Below are 14,150 nucleotides of genomic sequence, written 5' to 3'. Positions count from 1 at the left end.
TCTTTCCGGATCCAATGGATGACGGAGACCAGGGAGATCATGCAAAATTTCGACTTCTTGAGATATTTGTTAAGGTCTTGCAGGACCAGGATGGGTCTTAGACCCCCCTTGGTCTGTGGGATTAAAAAAACAACAGGAGTAAAACCCTTGCACCTGAAATTTTGGGGGACTTCCTCCACAGCTCCCACCTGCAGAAGGCCCTGCACCTCCTGAGTGAGCAGGCTCTCGTGAGAGGGGTCCCTGAAGAGGGATGGGGAGGGGTTAGGAGCGGGGGGACAGAAATAAATTGAAGGGTATACCAAGCCACAGTGCTGAGGACCCATCGGTCTGACGTTATGGAGGCCCAGGCAGGGAGGAAAGGGGCGAGGCAGTTGGAGAAAAGCCGTGAAACAGGATCCAGGACACAGACTGGAAGGTCACCCTCAAGCATTCCCTCAAAACGCCTGCTTACCACCCTGTTGGCTACATGTGTAGCTCGATTGAGTGGAGGATGCTGGCTGGTGGCCTTGCTGGCACTTATAGGTCTTGCCCTTCTTATGGTAGGGCTGCAACCGAGGATGACTTCCAAACCTCTGGCTCTGTTGCAGCTTGAACTGCTTCCTAGCCAGCCCTGGGGCGTACAGGCCAAGGATGCGCAGGGTTGCCTTGGAGTCTTTCAGACCATGTAGTTTTGTGTCTGTTTGCTCAGAAAATGATGCCAGGCCATCAAACGGAAGGTCCTGGATGGACTGCTGAACCTCCATTGAAAGGGTCGAGGACTGTAACCAGGACGCCTGCCTCATGGAGATGGCTGAGGCCATGGTTCGGGCTGCAGAGTCTGCTGCATCTGAGGATGCTTGAAGGGCTGCCCTTGTCACCACTTTGCCCTCCTCGAGAATAGCCAGGAATTCCTTCCTGGGTTCCTCTGGCAGCGAGTCCGAGAACTTGGTCATGGACTTCTAGATGTTAAAATCATAGCAGCCAAGTAAGGCCTGGTGATTGGCCACTCGCAGTTGGAGGCTGGAAGTTGAATAAACTTTTCTTCCGAAGAGATCGAGCCTTTTTGCCTCTTTGTATTTGTGTGTTTGGGGGTTGGCCCTGTCTGTCACGTTCATTGACTGCGGACACAACTGGAGAGCTTGGGGCAGGATGAACATACAAATATTCGTACCCCTTTACCGGGAAATAGTATTTACACTCTGTCCTCTTGGAAATGGGGGCAGTGATGAAGGCTTCTGCCACAGAGTCTTAGTAATTTTCACCACTCCCTCGTGCATGGGCAATGCCACCCTGGCAGGGGCTGCCAAACTCAGCACATCAAAGAGGGAGTCTTGGGGCTCCCCCAACTCCTCGGCTTCAAGCCCCAGGTTGAGGCAACACTTTTTAAGAGCTCTTGATGAGCCTGGGTGTCATCCTGAGGCACTGGGTGAGAGGGCCCCATAATCCACTCACCAGGCGAGCATGAAGAGAAGGCGGGCGCCGGTGGTTCTGCCACCTATGTCGTCTCCTGCATGGGTACCTCCACTGCAGCCGGGTACCCAGTGGGGTCCTCTCTAGGGTTACATCTGTGTCAGGGGTGGGGAGGCAGGCAGGAGACCATCGCCAACCCGCTTGTCTGATTCCCCTGAGACTGACCTACGCCCCTGTGAAGGCTGTGGAAACCCCAGGGCGTTTAGCAGAGGTGCTGGGGGCAGGCCACTGGCCCTGAGGCCACACTGCACCAGGAGGTGCTGCGGGGAAAAACGGTGACTCTGATGGGTGGCCCTGACCCACTGGTAGGGACTCTTCCTCGCTATTGGAGGAAGGTCCATGTCCAGGGGACCAGGACAATGCCGTCGGTGCTGACCCTGGAGCTCCGCTGAAGATTTCCATGAGAGCAGTGACCCTCCGCACCGCAATCCCAGTGACCGATAGTGGTGTTTGGCGGATCAGCGACAGTAATCCAGTGATCTATGCCTGACACTTAGTGAGCTGTCTGTCATGTGGGAACAGGAGCAAATAGGCCGCCACACTGGGGATCGTCAGCACGCCCGTGGTGAACCATACCGGCGACCAGTAACAGGGCTCTCTGGACCAGCAGGTTGAACCGCCAGAGCAGCGCCAGACACTGGGAGAGTGCCTTGGGCGTTCCTGGCACCAAGGCAGGGGGACAGGTGCCACACCTCTGCGGGTCTGCGCCATTCCACTGGCAATCATCTCCCCCCAGCCTGCGGAGTGCTGCCCAGAGTCCGGGGACTGATGCCAAGGACTCTGACAGGTGGGCCAAGCCATGTCCAGGGTGTGGTGGCTCTGTGCAGGCGAGCGCTGGTGGGACACCTGCAATGAAGAGTGGTGCTGCACTGATGGGGACCATTGGAAGGGTCCCAAGGCAGGTTTTCCCCTGGAGCTGGGCACCTCCGTGGCCAGCATGGGTAGCACCAGTAGGGACAAAATGTCCTTTGCGGCCTGAAAGGCCTCTGGTGTGGACCGCATTGCCAGGTGCCGAATGCCTCTGCTGCTTCCCAGGGTGGGTCCTGGAGTGGGCTAGCCCGCTCAGCGGGAGATTGGGCCCGACCTCCATCCAGAGGTGAAGAGCTGCCCCTTGTGGGTCTTTGCTCTCCTCCGGCCCTCTCCTTCCCTTTACGGGACGTAGGAGAACGTCCCCTCCCAGCCTTTCTTTGCTTTCTAGACAGTACCGGGGAGGGGGATCAGTGCCAGTCCACAGTCGGCGCCAGTGGCACGCTCTACACCGAGGCCACAGTGCTAGGAGCGGAGTCCAATCTGGACAGCTCTGGTGCCGGTGTAAGTGTCGACTCCATAAGGAATGCTTGGAGGCGAATATCCTCCTTTTCGGTCTGAGGTTTAAAACTTGTACAAATGTGACAGTTGTCGCTGAGGTGGATTTCCCCCGAGCACCTCAAACAGCTACTGTGGGGGTCATTGACTGGCATAGGTTTTCTGCAACAGTCACAGGGTTTGAAGCCCAGGGACTAGGGCATGCCCCGTCCCTAGGCTAAGTCCCGTCCGGGACTACAACTAAGATTAAACTACACTAAAAGGGAACTAAAACTATTAACTTTTCAATGACTATATACAACAAAGTTCCCAACAAGCAATTGAAAGGAAAAAGCTTGCTGAGGCAAGGAGATGTTACAGCATCATCACTGGCAGTAAGAAGGAACTGCGGGTGGGGGAGCCCAGCAGCACCCCTTATACCGCGCCATACGGGTGCCACTCCAGAGGGTGGCAGAGTCGTTCCCCTATGAATATCACTAAGGGAAAACTTCTGGCACTGGTGCATGTGGCGAGCACACACACCTTGTCAAGGTTCCTTCCCCACTCTGAACTCTAGGGTACAGATGTGGGGACCTGCATGAAAAACCCCCTAAGCTTATTTTGACCAGCTTAGGTTAAAACTTCCCCAGTGTACAAACTATTTTACCTTTTGTCCCTGGACTTTATTGCTCCCATCACCAAGCGTCTAACAAATATAACAGGGAAAGAGCCCACCTGGAAACGTCTTTCCCCCCAAAATCCCCCCAACCCCTACACCCCCTTTCCTGGGGAAGGCTTGATAAAAATCCTCACCAATTTGCATAGGTGAACCCAGACCCAAATCCTTGGATCTTAAGAACAATGAAAAAGCAATCAGGTTCTTAAAAGAAGAATTTTAATTGAAGAAAAAAGTAAAAGAATCACCTCTGTAAAATCAGGATGGTAAATACCTTACAGGGTAATCAGATTCATAACACAGAGAAGCCCTCTCGGCAAAACCTTAAGTTACAAAAAGACACAAAAACAGGAATCTACATTCCATTCAGCACAACTTATTTTAACAGCCATTTAAACAAAACAGAATCTAACACATATCTAGCTAGATTACTTACTGACTTTTTACAGGAGTTCTGACCTGCATTCCTGCTCTGGTCCCGGCAAAAGCAACACATAGACAGAGAGAACCCTTTGTTTCCCCCTCCTCCAGCTTTGAAAGCATCTTGTCTCCTCATTCGTCATTTTGGTCAGGTGCCAGCGAGGTTATCTTTAGCTTCTTAACCCTTTACAGGTGAAAGGGTTTTTCTTCTGGCCAGGAGGGATTTAAAGGTGTTTACCCCTCCCTTTATATTTATGACACACCTACAATAGAATGGACATGAGCAAACACTTGAAGAAAAACCCACGGTGCTACATGCTGTACAAACAGAATAAAAATACAGTTCCTGCCCCAAGGAGCTTGCAATCTAAGAATAAGACAAGAGACAGACAGAGATACTGAGCTGGACCAGACAGCAAGAGGAAACATTCAGCATAATAGGGAGTGGTATCAGCACACTATCAGTCTTACCACTGTCAATGTTGTTGTAGGCAACCTGGCAAACGAGAGTTGTAAAGAGAGATTTGCAGGAAAGTAGCTTTTCAGATGTTTATGGGGGGCTCCTTCTAACCAGGAAGGGCAGCCTGGGAGAAAGCACAAAGGTGCTTGTTTTAAAATTTTAACAAGTGGGCAATGGAGGCTGACATCATTGGCCAATTGGAGGCATGAGTTGACATTTTGAGAGTCAATGAGAGATGATAGCTAGGGTGGAAATAGGCTGTGAAGGGCCTTGAAAATGAAGACAGATTAAATGAAGAAGCTTATATTTCATGCATTGGCAAAGGGGGAGCCAGTGAAGGGATGCAGCAAGAGGGGTGACATGGTCAAAGAGATCAGCTAGGGAAATGATCTTTGCAGCAGCACTGTGAATGGATAGAAGCAGGGCAAGATGGCATTTGTCAAGGCCAGAGAGAAGGAATTTGCAGTAACCAAGATGTGAGATGATAGAGCCAGGAAAGGCCATATCTTAGAGATGTTATGCACAAAGAATCGACAAGATTTAGACAGTCTGGATGCTGGAACCTAGAAAGAGGTCCGAGTTGAAGATAATGCCCAGGACCTGAGTGACAGGTAGGATGGTGGTAGTGTCCACAAGTGATCTAGAGAAGAGGTGGGTGGGGGCAGGGCTTGGGAGACGGATTAGGAACACTGTTTTAGCCATGTTGAGCTTGAGCTCATGGCTAGACATCTACAAGGAGATGTTAGAGATATAGGCCAAGATTGTAGTTTGGGCAGAAGGAGACAGATATGGAGTACGAAGGTAGATCTGTGAGTCATCAGCATAGAGATGGTAGCTGAATTTGTGTTTGCAGATGAGACTGCCCAGAGATAAGGGGTGGAGGCAGAAGAGAAGGGGACCAAGGACAGAGTCCTGTGGAACCCCCACAGAAAGTTGCAGGGCAGATGAGGAGGATCCTCCAGAGGACACACTGAAGGAGCAATTAGAGAAGTGGGAGGGAAACGTGGAGAGGACAGAGTCATGGAAGCTAACAGAGGACAAGATTTCAAGAAAAAGAGTATGGTTAACTGTGTCAAATGCAGCTGACCGGTCAAGGAGAATGAGGATGGAGTATGCATCCCAGCCAAAGCTCAGAAGAGGTCATTAGATACCTTGGCAAGAGCTGTTTCAGTGGCGTGCCAGGAATGGAAGCCAGATTGGAAAGGTCTAAGGAGGGAAATGGAGAAGAGGAATTTCAGGCAGCAATCCCAGATTGCATGTTCAATGACCTTAAAGACAAAAGGGAGGAGGGATGGGGGTGGTAGTTGGAAAGGCAAGTGAGGTCAAGGGTGGGTTTTTTAAGATGGGAAAGACTAAAGCATGCTTATATTGTGATGGGAAAGAGCCAGAGGAGAGACGTTTAATAAGGGAGGGGATACGAATGAGTGCAAGGGAGACCAGAAGAGGGGATGGGAGAGGGTAACTGGAGCAAGCAGAGGAGTTAGTGAAGGAGCGCAGACAAGAATCTGTGACAGGGGAGAAGGAGAGAGTTGTAGGAGGGGAATGGGAAGGTCACTTTTTTTTTTTTTTTAAATAAAGAAATCTCCAAGATCCTGTGCAGAGAGAGATATGGAGGCAGGAGAAGGGGAGGGTTTGAGAAGTGAGTGAAAGGTGGCTGGGATTGCCAGCAAGAGATTCAATTGAGTTTGAGTTGAGTTGTTTATCTAGGAAAATGGCAGCACTGAAGGAGAGAGAATAGTACTTCCCTGACTCTCGCCAGGGTTGTATAAATAAATTCATTAATGTTTGGGAGAGGGTCAGAAAAGAAAAGCTGTTAGATATCACCTTCATGGGATACTAAATCCTACGTTTGAACACTCAGTTCAGAATTTAGGCAACGTAAATGTACATTTAACATGTCTAAGTGTCTATTTTAGCATGCTAATGGGGACTCGGGCACCCTATTAAAGCATCCTGTGGCATGTTGCTTACTTCACCAACTGCCTCCTCAGTTTCCCTCATTGTCAGGGCAGTTTATCTCTCTGACCAAACCAACAAAGCTGTCACTTCTGGGGGTAAAGGAAGCCAAAAACCAATAAAATGAACAGCCCTTTCAACAACAAGTTTAAGCCTTCACCTTGTGGTCCAGGGGCTCACACAAGGAGTCCTTTGCCAGATAAACAACTCTTCCCAGTCTGGGATTCCTTGTTTTCCTTACTGCCTCTTGGGTCTGTTCACATGTCTCCCTCAAACTTATACAGTCCTGCCTCCTTTCCTGGCATGCCTTCCTACAGTTACCTGACTCCCTGAAACTACAACTCCCAGAATGCCATCTTCCTGGAATGAAATCTGTAGGAAGATTGTGCCAGGCCTGTTGCCTGTTTTACGAGGCTAGCACACCATGTTACACACATCTACATTTGAAAACTGTGCCCACAAATAAATATTAAGATGGAGCTATTGCAATTCCAGTTACATTTGCATTATATTCTGAACTGAAAGTGGGACTTAAACCTCTGTTTTACATAAAAAACAGAGTTTATCTATCCAAAATGTTCATCACAATCTCTGGATAAAGCTTGAATTTTTAAGAATATGCTTATAAAAGTTGCAGATGAGACCAAGCTGAGTGGGATTGCAAGCACTTTGGAGGGCAGGATTGGAATTTAAAATGACCTTGATAAATTGGAGAATTGGTCTGAAATCAACAAGATGAAATTCAGTAAGTTAGATGCTTTCAAGTTGTCACAGCCTGATGGGAACTGCCCTCAGATACTTAAGGAACTAACTAAAGCAATCTCAGAACCATTAGTGATTATCTTTGAGAACTCATGGAAGACAGGTGAGGTACCAGAGAACTGGAGAAGAGCAGTCATACTACCTATCTTTAAAAAGGGGAACAAAGGGGGCCCAGGGAATTATAGACCAGTCAGCCTAACTTCGATTCCTGGAAAGACACTGGAAAAAAATTTAAACAATCAACCTGTAAGCACCTAAAGGAGAAACAGGTGATAAGTAATAGCCAGAATGGATTTGTCAAAAACAACCTAATTTCCTTCTTTGACAAGGTTGTAGGCCCTGTACATTGAGAGGAAGCAGCAGACATGTTATATCTTGATTTTAGAAAGGATTTTGACAATCCCACATGACAGTCTCATAAGTAAAGTAGGAAAATGTAAACTACATGAAACTACTATGGGTGCACAACTAGTTGAAAAAATGTACTCAAAGAGTAGTTATTAATGGTTTGCTGTCAGACTGGGAGGACATGTCTAGTGGGGTCCCATAGGGATCTTTCTTGGTTTCAATACTGTTCAGTATTTTCATTAACTTGGATAATGGAGTGAAAAATATGCTTGAATTTTCTGAGGAGTTTTTAAAAAAATCCATTGGTTAGTTTCAGTTTAAATTTAAACTGGCCACAAATAAATTCACATTCTGAGTCCCATGATATTTTGGTCCCCTCTAGCCCCAAAACTACAAACTGAAGAAAGACCGTAACTTGTTTTGTTTGTAAAAGACTACAAAAATGGTCAGCACTGACTGTTCGTCATATCTGAATCGTATGTGCTGGGAGAGCAGGAGGTTTACAACAACCAGGATCTTCTATGAAGTAGCTGTTAGCTCTTGACAGAGACCAGGAACTGCATGAATCTTCCCAAACCTGCATCACTTCACAAAACTGTGACATGAAGGGACAAGAGAGGGGGCCGTTTTGGTCTGTTTGTGATGGAGGTGGATGGGTGGAATTTGGGGAAGGGGATGCTGGAAGGCTGGTGTCCTTACTGGGGCATAGTTAAGGTTGTGGTGCATTTTTTTGTGGTGGATGGTGGTTGTGCTAGTTGTGAGGTGTTCATCTCTGGGTGGGGTAATAGAGGGTGTATACTGTGGTAGATTTAATTTTTCATTGCCTTCCTTTTTTAGGTTTTGTGTCAGGTACATTCCACAGAGATCACCGATACACAGCACAGTGTTTTTGTGTACTGATATTATATATACTTGCAGTGGGCCTGATCAAAAGCCCAGTGAAGGGTTCTAAGCAAGAGATGCCGACAGCCCAGATGACAGTCCCAAAAATTAGGACTCTCTCAGTCAAGATTTAACATTAACAAGTCTTAAGTACTAACAGAACTTAATACTTAGCCCTGCCTCAGTGCAGAGGACTGGACTAGATGACCTGTCAAGGTCCCTTCCAGTCCTACATTTCTATGATTCCATGGCTGCTGATTGGTAACAAATGTTCTGAAATGTACATAATGCAATTTTCCTGGCCCTTACAAGTCTGTGGGGCCACCACACACACATGCCATGACAGCCCATGCCATACTATTTTAAAATTCCTGTCAGCTACCTATATTGTGGCAACTAACAGAGTATACTATTTATTTATTTGCAATTGGATATTAAAATTGTCCACATTCCTAAATTGTTGTGTTTCATCATGAGCGTGAGTAGAGGCTCCACACAGACACAAGGTACAGTTAAGTGCCAGGCTCCACACTGCATGGAAATCCGACTCACGCCTCCTGTCCCTCCAGGTTTCTTATTCTGAGAAGATCAGGGCCGGGCATAGACAGTTAATGATCATGTCTGAGAAGTCAAGGGCTTAAGAGATTCTCAATCTGCTAATGAGGCATACCCTATTCAGCTACTCTATCCCATCCCATCCCATCTTCTGGTCTCCCTTGCAAATCTCATCTTGCAGATACCCTTTTTGGCCTGCTTCTTGCCACTGGGCAGCAGTAACCTGGCAGCTGCACAGAAGTGCTCTCATTAATGCAGGATCAGTCTCCCCTGTGCCCTGCTCATCAATCTGCTCTATCCTAGGTTTATACATGCAACACTCCACATCTGTGCTTTGTGGGATCAAGCCTATTGTGTGTAATCGCAGGTCTGGCTTGGGGGTGGGACGATGAGTGAATTACAGATGAGAGGGGCAGGAGAAAGACAGATTGGTTAACTGCCCAAAGTGTACAGGCAACAAAATCTGCACCTCACTATCCAAATGCCACTTCCAATTTCAGATAAGTGAACATCGTCTGGATGTTACAGCAACATAACCGCAACAAGTCTGGTGCCCATTTTGTTACTCCTGCATTTCTCCACAGCAGTCACACATCTACGCCTTTCCACACTTGCCATGACACAATGTTGGACCAATGAAAAAAAAAATGAAGAAGGTTACTTACCGGTCGCTGGAGTTCTTTGAGATGCGCTCTGCATATTCACACTCCCAATACACTTCCCTTTCTTTTACAGAATAGTAAATGACAAATACACTAGACCCTGCATTAGCGGTGGAAGGATCTGAGGTGGCAACCAACACCATGCTCTTTTATAGAAATACCCTCAGCACATGCTCAAACACTAAGGAAGGGGAAGAAGGGGTATGTGAATGCTCTAACAGGCACTGCTACCAGAAGGTTTCACTGTCCAAGCTACACCAGTTGGTATATCCCACGAGTGGGAATATGCAGAGGACACTCGAAGAACTGAAGGTCACAAAATGTTTTAGATACATTATTTAAAACAAATGATTTCTTCTCCTGGAAGGCCAATTTTTTTTTAATCTAGCCACCATATATGGATAATCTGTATTCAGATAATCAGTGACCAGAGCCAGTCATGTTATTTATGATATGATCACGGATGTAATATACCACTATTCATTCAATGTCTGAGTCTGGAATATGCAACCCTAAAGTGCCACCAAATATTAGACTTAGGTGATGGTTTGAAAAACTGATACTATACTGGAGTCATGACACTAGAATTTTTGCACAGATTTCTAGTGTTCATTCCATAGTTTTTACATGGCCTTGTCTTGTTGTTGTCAAAGCACTGTAAAGTAATTGTGGATATAATTGACTCTACGTCTATTTTGAATCTCATCTGGAAACATTTTTTTCCCTTGCCTGTATTTTATTACATTTCTCTCCCTCTGTTCTTTTAACTCTGTAACTATATACTTAACACTTCTGCAAAGCATCTTAGGATACAATTTGTACAAAAAACCCCATGACACAATGTTGTATAAGGTTAGGGTTATTGTATATGCTAGAGATGGGGGAGTCACAAAATGTATGGATTTCAGTTCAGAAAAGCATCACAAAAGCCTATTCATATTGCTTATCTGAACCCTCCACATCTCTTAAATATGTGAACTTTGGTTGGATATCTGACCAGTGTTGCAGCATTTCCAGTTCCAGTCCTAGCTGGAACCTGGAAAAACCGAGGTCCGTGAACCTGAAAAATAATAGGATAACAGATCATAGGAAATTTCAGAGCCTGGGCTAAGTGGTCGAAACACAAACTGATAGACTGCAAAATTACCAACAGAGTGTATGCTGCTTTGCTGTTTACTATAGTGCAAGACAGAAGAGATTCTTTCTGTTAAGCAACTGAGTATGTGGACCATTCACACGCTTCATCCTGCGAGCTGCTGAGCTCCTGTGAGATGCTGACCACCATCAGAGGAAGTCAAGGGTGGGTATAAAGGTGCTCAGCATCTTGCATGAACAAGCTGTGACAGTCTGTACCCCTGTGTTCATCCCTTTCACAGGATTATGATAACTTTTGTACCAAGTATGCCTGGTGAGATATCATTTCAAAACTCATGACTGACTGATCATTATTGTCCTCGTAAAATATGTGTGGTAACATTGTATGTAAAGTCATAAGATTTCTCTGTATGGTATTAGTAGGACATGTTCCAAGTCTGGGAAGCAGCCATAAACCAGTTCCCCAGAGACAAAAGGCTAGCTGATGCCTCAACCAGGTGTCAACGAAATCAAATGGACCATCACCTGGTTAAACGTCAGCAAGAAAGAAGGTGTGACCAAAAAAATCTACATTTTGACAAAGAAACAACTTGTGGTTCCCATCCATACAGATTGTCTGTCACCTGAAGCCCAGCTGGAGAGAATTCTCAAAGAAGAGGAAGAACTATAAGAAGGGAGAGCAAAAGCCCCAAATTATTCCTCCCTTTCTCTTTGCCCACGGCATCCACAACAGCTGAAGAACAAAGGAAGTGGCATTGGACTGGGAGAAGGATCCTGACTGAAAGAAGTTCAGCCAGTAAGGCTGCTGAAGCATGTGGTGAGAGAGACCTTTGCTTTGAATTCATTCTAGGTTGTTAAGTTAGGCATTAGTTCCGTTTTACTTTTATTTTTCTTGTAACCAATTCTGACTTTCATGTCTCATTACTTGTAGTCGTCAATTAAAATCTATCCTTTTGTAGTTAATAAACTTGTTTTATTGTTTTATCTAAACCAGTGTATTTGGATTGAAGTGTTTGGGAAACTCCATTTGGGATAACAGGATTTGTGCATATCATTTTCTGTTAATAAAATGATGGACTTTTTATGAGCTTATATTGTTCAGGAGAGAGCTGCGCAGTGCAAGACACATTAACTTTCTGGGGGAAGTCTTGGACTGGGAGTTTGCTGGTGTCGCTCTGCAGTGTAATTCAAGAGTGACTGGCTACAGCACTCATACAGTGGAACTGGGAGTAATCTACATGCTGGAGTCTGTGTGAGAGCAGATCAGGAGTGGTTGCTCTCACAACAAGGCAGTGTAAAAGGCACCCCAGGTTAGAGAACTGGAGGGATACAGCTGTTTATCAGCCCAGATTGTAGCCTGGCTTTGTCACACAAGCCTTATGAACATAAGAGATTAAAGACAAAGGGGAGCAAATAATGGACAAGCACAGCAAAAGAAAGCAGATTTCCACAAATATCCTAAGGGTTTCATACACAACCTCCATCATCATCTCAGCTGGAGAAAAGGACAAGAGAAACAGGACACAACCCAGTGCTGTAGAAAGTCATCTAGGAGTCACGTAGACTTAGTTGGCCAATGACTCATGAAAGCCACACTATCTATTCAGGGATGAAGCAGCAACAATTAGGGGGGAAAATGTTCTTGAAAGTAAAGAAAATCATAAGGCGTATGTCTATGCAGACTAAAGTCCTCAGAGCCGCCTTAAAACGCATGCATTCTCTGAAAACTGATTGAAAATGGTAGGGTAGGGTTCCATGTTTATTTTATCACAATGATTTCTAGATCAAATGCTCAGGGGGAGCCATTTGGATGTACTGGGAAGGTAGGAGGCAGTGGGGAGCCATGTGGAAATTTCAGGGTGGAGCAAAGTAGTCCAGGAGCTCAGAAGTAAGTGGTAGATGGCAGCAATGGAAACAGAAACACTATGTAAGTGAGTGCATGCATGAGAGAGAGAGAGAATCACCCTTGTGTAGGAGAATGGACAACAAACAATTCAATCTAAATTAATTGCTGGACTTAAAGCAATTCATTCTTTAATGATTTCATATGTAATATTAAATACTCTATCCAAAACATTGAAGCAACAGTGGGAACTAAGATGCATCAGAATGTGCCTGCCTTTATATGTAAAGGCTAGAAGACAACAACCTTCAACTCTATAAAAAGAAAAGGAGTACTTGTGGCACCTCAGAGACTAACCAATTTATTTGAGCATAAGCTTTCGTGAGCTCACGAAAGTTTATGCTCAAATAAATTGGTTAGTCTCTAAGGTGCCACAAGTACTCCTTTTCTTTTTGCGAATACAGACTAACATGGCTGCTACTCTGAAACCTTCAACTCTATACCACCCATACCACTATAATACTTCAGGTAGTTCAACAATATACTGAAAATGTAAATAAAAAACTAACTCCCTTAAAATTTTCCATTAGAACTTCATTCATTATCTAGCTGCAAACTTTTCCAAGGGTAACTGCAACACTACCAAATTTCTTACATGTTTATGAAGGTTAACAACAGGACTTTGCCAGCATCCATCTACAAAAACCAACACATGAGCACAGACAGAGGCACCATTAGCTGTAGAGCTCTTCAGGTTTATATCCCCTGTGGGTCCGTCACTAGCAAGTGATCATGACAAATACTTGAGCCGGTCTCATATTCTGACCCGCAGCGGAACACATACACACTAACCAACACGTTACGCATCTTACGGGCTTGTGTTCCTAAGACTCCTCAAAGCCTACCCAAGTGTTAACTTACTCATTAGCACACACAAATCTCCAATCTTCAAAAGCAATGGAGATTTTTGGCTTTAAAAAGATCATAGAATCCACCATACATCTTAGAACAGCCTTCATCCTTAATGAACAACTGCTCTGTATGAAAGAAAAATGGCCTCTTATATTCCACCATCAACTCCCTTCAAAGAAGAAATATATGCCTGGACTGCAAAACCATTTTAAGCAAATACTGTTATAGAGCCAGACATTGTACACATACAAACTTGCACTGGTTTAGTTAAACCCGTGCAAACCCTTGGGATGACATGCCAATTTGGTTTAAGAGTGGCTTGTTTCAGGTTAGTTTAAAGCAGTGCCAAACTGATTTAAGATAAAATTAAGCCTGGTTTAAACCAAAATAATCAGTGTTCACACAGGGGTTTGCACCAGTTTGGCTACAGTGGTTTATAGTCCCACCCTTAGTTAAATCTGTGCAAACTCTCCATGTAGACAAGGCCACAGACTCTCTAGGCAGGATATCGATTCTAATGTCTACAAACACACGTTTGCAAATCATGTGCACGTGCATGTCTGAGTAGCAAATACGTGGTGACCGGAATGTCAGTATTGTCATTGTGCTGTTCAGCTTAGTAAGAGCAAGAATTCAGCTGAGGCTCCTGCTCTGAAGTCCCAGGTGCCTACCACTTGAGCTGAAAGAAAACCTCTATTAGCTGTAAACAGCCGATGACAGGGGCGGGCAAACTATGGCCTGCGGGCCTGATCCAGCCAGTCAGGGCTTTGGATCCAGCCTGCAGGATTGCCAACCCCATGGCTCCGCGGACCCTGCGCCGCTCCCAGAAGTGGCCGGCACCATGTC

At 45.6% G+C, this 14,150-nt stretch overlaps 1 protein-coding gene across 1 annotated transcript in view; it reads right to left on the bottom strand.

Moving 5' to 3' along the window:
- The window catches only part of IMPG2 (interphotoreceptor matrix proteoglycan 2), a 91,186-nt gene that overhangs the window by 54,371 nt on the left and 22,665 nt on the right, over positions 1-14,150 (bottom strand). The window lies entirely within an intron of this gene.

The sequence above is a fragment of the Chelonia mydas genome, chromosome 1 (genome assembly GCF_015237465.2).
Source record: "Chelonia mydas isolate rCheMyd1 chromosome 1, rCheMyd1.pri.v2, whole genome shotgun sequence".
Lineage (NCBI taxonomy): Eukaryota > Metazoa > Chordata > Testudines > Cheloniidae > Chelonia > Chelonia mydas.
Note: the sequence above shows the minus strand (reverse complement) of the source record. Positions and strands in the feature narration are given on the sequence as shown.